Source organism: Podarcis pityusensis (genome assembly GCF_964106645.2).
Source record: "Podarcis pityusensis genome assembly, chromosome: 15".
Taxonomy (NCBI): domain Eukaryota; kingdom Metazoa; phylum Chordata; class Lepidosauria; order Squamata; family Lacertidae; genus Podarcis; species Podarcis pityusensis.
The window spans coordinates 38,374,154-38,381,155 of record NC_138040.1 but is presented as its reverse complement, the minus strand read 5'-3'; positions in this window follow the sequence as shown (position 1 = coordinate 38,381,155).

The window sequence follows — 7,002 nt, the reverse complement described above, 5'->3', positions numbered from 1 at the left end:
AACAACAATCCTGCCTGTGGGTTTCCCATAGGCATCTGGTAGGCTGCTATGAGAACAGATGCTGGATTAAATGGGCCTTTAGTCTGATCCAGGACTTCTTCTTATGTTCTTACATAGAAGCTTCCTCTCCCCTTCTGCCTCCTAGCTAACCAGTCAGTGAGCACTGGGAGAATCTTTGCAAGTGCTCCCTTAGCAAAATAGAAAGCTGCCTTAAACAGATCATTGACCCATCTAGCTTAGCATTCACAGCCTTATTTGAACCTTCTGCAGGCAAACTGTTCAACCATTGAACAGTAGCTCTTTGCCTTCTCTCGTGTCTCCCACTCTGCAGTCTCTTCCTACCATCTCCCCATCTGTCTCTCTGGCATGCCTCTCTTCTATTAAATTTCTGTACCTCCTTTTTCATAACTACTGCCTTTTTCCTTCCCCTGACCCACCCCAGTGCCCCTGTTGTTTGATGACAAGGCTTCACATCCAAAGTGTACAGCGTGCAGCTGTTGTGGAAATTAAATAGGAAATTAAATAGGCTTAGGAGAAAATGTGAACCCCATAAGGGTGCCTTTGTAAATGTTTTGAGTGAAGACTCAAAAGGCGGTCATTTAAATCTAGAGAGCAAATTTAAAGTCATTTTTGAAGCCCACTCCAGAATATGGAGCAGGGGCTAAGGTCAGGCTCCCTCTTCCTGCAAGGAAGTAATGGAACACAAAAATACCGGTAATAATCTAGCAAGATGTGTTTTTGTTTTGTTTTTTGCGGGGGACGGGGCGATGGCTGTTTGCAGAAGAAATCTTTTCAACTACTCAACTTCCACAATTTGAGACAGCTTTGGCTCCTAAATGCTTCCACAAAACCTAGATCAGGCTGATAATCGTAGCTCATTGCAGCTTAAGAATCACATAGCTTGTGAAGTCCTGTGACAGTTGAGCTTTGGCACCACTCACTGCCCTGTGCTGTGAAGCAGGAATGTGCCGGAACCAATTTGGATCAAGACTGTGATTCAGACTTAATAGATCAGGAAAAGACTGAATCACCTGATGCAGCAGCACTGAGATGGAAAGGCAGGGGAAGCATGGTATGTTAAATGCTTCAAATGAGATCTCAGCTATGATCCGAATGCCCAAATTGCTCGTTTCCAAGGGCCAACAGAGGCATCTGTGACTCAAACCTGCGTCGATTAGAATACTGCGTCGATTAGAATACTACAATCCTCTATTTGAAGGTTGTACGTTCCAAGCATGGATTAAAGATGATGAACCACAAGGGAGAGCAGAGGCCTTGAATTTGCTCAGCACCAGTTAATACTTGGACAGCAGCTACACAACTCACCTGATCTGTCCTCCTCTCTATAGGAAGATGCAGAGGGGGTTTTTTAGCCAGAATTTACAGGAACTCAGTTCCGGCACCTCTCAGGTGAGCACCATTGCATTATAAGAGAACAAGGGAGGAGTTCATGGTGAGTTCCAGCACCTCATTTTCTAGAAAAACAGCACTGGGAATCATAGCTGTCAACCTTTCCTTATTTTGCGGGAAACTCCCTTATTCCAGCGCCGTTTCCCACTGCTGTCCCAGATTGTTGATATCCCGTCAATTTCCCGGGTTTCAAAGGAAGCAGCTCCTCTCCCTCCCTGCCAGCCAGGGAGGCTCCTCAACTGCGTTGCTCACCAGTAAGGAGTCTGAGAACGACTGGCGGGTGGAGCTTGCATGCCTTGTGCTGATCAAATTGGCCGCGTTGCCTGGGGACTCACCTTTGCTTCAGCGCTTCCCATTGGAGAGGTGACAGTGTGGTTTTCCTTGCTGCTGTATCCCTTTGCCGGGTTGCTGCGCTGTGGGAACCACCTCTTGAGGCTTCGTTTGGCTGCTGGCTGGGCTTTCTGCCTTTGGGCCTTTGGCCCGGAGGGTGTGTGTGTGTGTGTGTGTGTGTGAGAGAGAGAGAGAGAGAGAGAGAGTGAGGAAGAGAGTGACTGTGTCACTGAAGCTGATAGGAGGAATGCTGTAGCTTCACACACTTACCTTCACACAATGTGTAATTAACTTAGGGAATTTTTTTACCGCAGGATGTCAGTACTTTATATTTACAAGGGGATCTGAGAGATGAATGGGAGATACGGTTTGTCAGTATTAATGGGATAGCTAAATAGAAACAACCCCAAAAGTTAGGACCAAGATTCAAATCCTGACTGGGTAACTTTGCTCACTAATAACATTGAACCATGAGGACGAGATGCTTGGACAGTGTTCTCGAAGCTACCAGCATGAGTTTGACCAAACTGTGGGAAGCAGTGGAAGACAGGAGTGCCTGGGACAGGTGAGGCTGCTGATCCCTTAATTTGGCTGCTGATCCCTTATTTTCGAGGCTGCTGATCCCTTATTTTCAAATCTGAAAGTTGACAGCTATGCTGGGAATATGTCATATTGATTCGTTTCAGTGGGCCTACTCTCAGTAGGTCTAATGTTGGATACAACACATTGCTTTTTTGCTGTTGCGCGCATAATTGTGCTTCTGTTTATCAGAAGAGGCCAGGACTGGTGCAAAACTGCCTCTCCACCTATAACCTCAAAAAATCCTGTCCCTTGTCCCCCTGCCCTCCAAGATTTCAAGCATTGCTTAAATGAGAACGTTTTTGAATTTGTTGTATTCTGAATGCCCATCACTGCTGCACTCTCATAGATGCTGTGTGTAGCAGCATCTTAGAGCTTCAGCTGTATTTTGGAATTTTGGGGTCCCCTGCTGCAACAAAAATCAGATTTAAGCTGGTTAACACCTTTGTTCAATAGGCAAATTTATAGAAATGTGATGTAGCAACTTTTCGGGAGAGCAGGAAGTGTAAAGTAAGGGCGCCATCTGCTGGTTTGAGTTTTGCTCATCCATAATTTGTTCATAATAACGCAGCATTAAATTCCCTTGTGTGCAGTGTATGGCTCATAACTGTATATGGTGTGTGCATATGTAAGTTTCTATAGTCCTCCATTCCTTCCTATGAGGGTTGCTGAAGGTTGAGGGCTTGTGCAAGTTAGGCTAGGAATGGAAGAGAGTGTCTTGTAATACTTCTCTTGGAGATGCCACAGGTCCCCTAGCACAGATGTGCAATCACATCCCCACAGTAAAACTTTCAGGTTCCACTTGCTGTTGCAAGAATTGTTGTTTACCCATGTTTTAGGTTTACCAAATGGTTTAGGTTTTAGCTGTTTGACTGTTAATAAACATCAGTTCCCCACTTCCGGGTTGGCGCCATCGCCGAATGGCGGACTCCCTCCGAGCTCCGGAGGGAGCCTGCTCGGCAGGGGCTGGGTCCTACCGCACCGGCGATGCGGGGACCCTTAAAAACCACGGCCACGGAGGCCGTGGACATGGAGACTCGGCTGGCACCGCTAGCGCCCTCCCGACTCGTGAAGGAGCCTTTTTAAAGGCTACGGATCGGGTGCCGGGGAGAAGCGTGGTGCTTTGAGTCCTCTGCTATCCCTGCCGAGCGAAGCCGCATGCCATCCGGTGGAGAGCGCTGACTTCTTCTATTGAAAATTCGGACTTCTTAACAACAACCCGTGAGTAATTTGGAAACCGGGTTCAAAAGGAGAAAAAAAAGAATTTTTTTCGGATTGGACACGAGCGGGGGGGATCCAAAAAGGAAGTCAGTCCCCCTCCCTACTGTAAACCTTCCAAAACAAGGACGGGGAAACCAAGGTCCAAAAAGATTTGTATTGCTGATAAAAACTAAGAATTCCACGATGGGGAACTACAAGAACTGTGCTGGAGGAAGAATTGAGGGAGAAGGGAAACGTAACCCCCCCCCTGGGAACCGGGGTGATTGAAGAGAGAGCCTGGTGAAAAGAGTCGGAGATTTTGACAGCTGTCAAAGTAGCTGTCAAAGTCGGAAAGCAGAGAGGATTTTATTATGAGAACTTTGCTGGTTAAATTTGTTACAATTTGTTATAACCTGTTGAAACTTGGATACAAAATGGCGAAAACATGGATAACAATCGGACTTTTGGACTAGAGAAAACAAAGTTACAACAATCCCCCTAGAGGAGTTTCGGGACATTACAAGGATGGTCGTAAGTGGAAAAATACCATTGGAATTTTACAGGACTGGTTATCTTCTGGGAAAGCTGCAAAACGGAAATAATATTTTGTCTACAGGGTGTTCAGCTAAAGGAGACAATAGAATTTTCTATTGAAGAAAGGAAGGGACTGAACGCAAGTTTTTGTTCCTGAATGATAATAATCCCTGCAGAGTTACTAAGCTTCTGAATTAGAACGTTTTAGCAGCGGAACAAGAGGAGGTTGGACTGCAACTTGGAAAGAACAATGGGGGGAGTTTTATTAAAGATTTGAAGTTAAATGTTTTAAAAAAATAATTATAAAAAGAAAAAGCCAGCAAGGAGTTGGGGGAAATAGGTGATTTATGGACTTTAAGAATTCCAGGCAGATAACATGGTTTGGTGGTCAGGGGGAAATTAAAACGGGGACAGGGGGGGGAGAACTAAAATCCAAAGGCTTGTTAACTTTTTTTTTCGGAATTGGTTCTTTTTCATCTATTATACTTTTTATTTCTTATTTCTTATATTTCTATTGTGTGGGGTGTCCTTATCATTAAAAAAAAGGGAAATTGTGGAATGAAAATGGGGTGGGCCCTGGGGAGAGAACTTTTGTTTTTTATTAAGGGTATTGATGAGGAGTGTATAAATTTTAAATTCGAATAATGGTCTAAACAAATTAAGTTTCAATTAGAACTGAGAGCTTGTGGAGCCAACAATATGAAAGGGGAATATGGTAGGGGTGGGGGAAGGGGGGAGTCCCGGAAAGTGGATGTATGAAAATAAGGTTTTGAATGTACTTTAATCTTTACTTTCTGTATTTTTGAAAATTTTAATAAATATCATTTAAAAAAAAAAAAAAATAAACATCAGTTCCCCCAAAGTGGAAGCATTTTGCTGCTAGGATTATTTTATCAGGTCTGGGAAATGTGGTGCCAGTTTCATAACCACAGCATGCGCAGCTGCACAGCACTGAAGCTATTATCAAAGTGCTAAATGATTGGTCTGATTGTTCTATCCAGAATATGACAGTATTTTGAAACAGCACTCTTGAAATACCCTTAAAGAATAGGGCAGAAACTTGCTCTCTGCTTCCCTAGAGGGCAAGACTAGATTTAAGTCACAGAAAGGCAGATTTTGGTTGAATCCAGATTAAGGGGAAAAGGACCCAGACCCTAAAAGAGCAAATTTTAAAAATGCAGTGGGTTGCTTCCAAATAAGTTTTACTCAGAGTAAGTAATTACAGTTAATGGGCCTTAGTAATGTCTTATTATTTTCAGTGGGACTGTTCCAGGCTGGGTGATCACTAGACATTCAAAGCGCCTATGAAGTTCAAAGAATCGCAGGCACTGCTGTTCACCACTCACAGAGTTACAAATCACAGCAGCAGTGCATACATTTAAAGCATGTTGCTTTCTCAAAAGAATCCTGGGAACTAGTTTGTTAAGGATGCTGGGACTTGTACCTGTGTGAGGGGTAAACTACAGTGCCCAAGATTCTTTGAGGGGGAAACCATGTGCTTTGAGTGTATGATATAGGTGCAACTGAACATTGGATATACAATCCAATATCCTCCACTGTGCCATCTTTTCAGGCATAAGTCCCACTGACTTGCTTCCAGGGTAGTGAATATAGTGAGACTGGGGTACGTGTGGATCTTCAGATGTTGTTGGGCTGCAACTCCACAAATACCTGCCAATTGGCTGTGCTGCTGTGGCTGATGGGAATTGGAATTCTAACCATGTTTGTTCCCCATCTCCCAAACGCAGGACTGTACCCAAAAGCACTGAGTGATGATAATGGGAGTGAGGATAGAGTCACTTGAGGGGTTTACCCCATGGAAGGTGTATCTAGCCCAAGGACCTCCAAAACCTGGAATTGACCCTGGTACATAGCCACAAAGTTTACTGGATGGGTTCAGGTGAATGACTATATTTCAGGAACCAGCTTAATAAGTACCATGGCCTGTTAAAAATGCACCACTTTCCTTCCCACATGTCTGCACCAGAATAAGGTCACTGTGGACACATTATGCTCAAGAACTTTGTTGTCATATATACTGGGCAAGGTTCATGTGAACAAGCCGGAGCCATTGCCTGTTTATTTGCTCTGGAGCAAAGTTCGCGTGAGCAGAGCTTTCCTCATGGAACAGTGACTCCCTTGGTCCATTTAAATCAGGCATCTCCAAAATCCGTTTCAGGGGCTTAATCTAGCCCCTGTGGCAGGCTATCTCCTGTGGTAAAATCCTAAAAAAAGCTCACAACTTCAATCCTAAAAAAAGGTCAACAGCTTTGGTTGGCCCTTCATCAAATCCGGCCCTCTTTGAAAAAGTTTGGGCATCCCTGATTTAAATGTATAGAAATAGGATTTCAGCTCTCTTGTGTACAATCCGTGGGTCTTTCAGGGCAGAACTTTGTGGCCAACGTCTGGAGCTCCATTAAGCAGAATGGACAGGAGCCCCACTACTACACAGCTGGTGGCGCTGTGGTCTAAACCACCGAGCCTCTAGGGCTTGCTAATTGGGAGGTTAGCGGTTTGAATCCGCACGATGTGGTGAGCTCCCTTTTCTTTGTCCCAGCTCCTGCCAATCTAGCCATTTTAAAGCATACCTACTCAAGTAGATAAATAGGTACTGCTGTGATGGAAAGGTAAACGGCGTTTCCGCGTGCTCTGGCACTCATCATGGTGTCCCGTTGCACCAGAAGCATTATAGTCATGCTAGCCACATGACCCAGAAAAGTTGTCTGTGGACAAACGCCGGCTCCCTTGGCCTGAAAGCGAGATGAGCGCCGCAACTCCACAGTCACCTTTGACTGGACTTAACTGTCCAGGGGGTCCTTTACCTTTACCATAACATTGTGAAGTAAATAAAATAACGCACCTCTTAGCATCTAAGCCTACCTCCACCCCCATTAAGTGAGAGTCTATGGCTGTGTACACACTCTACCTTTAAAGCACATTCAAAGCACA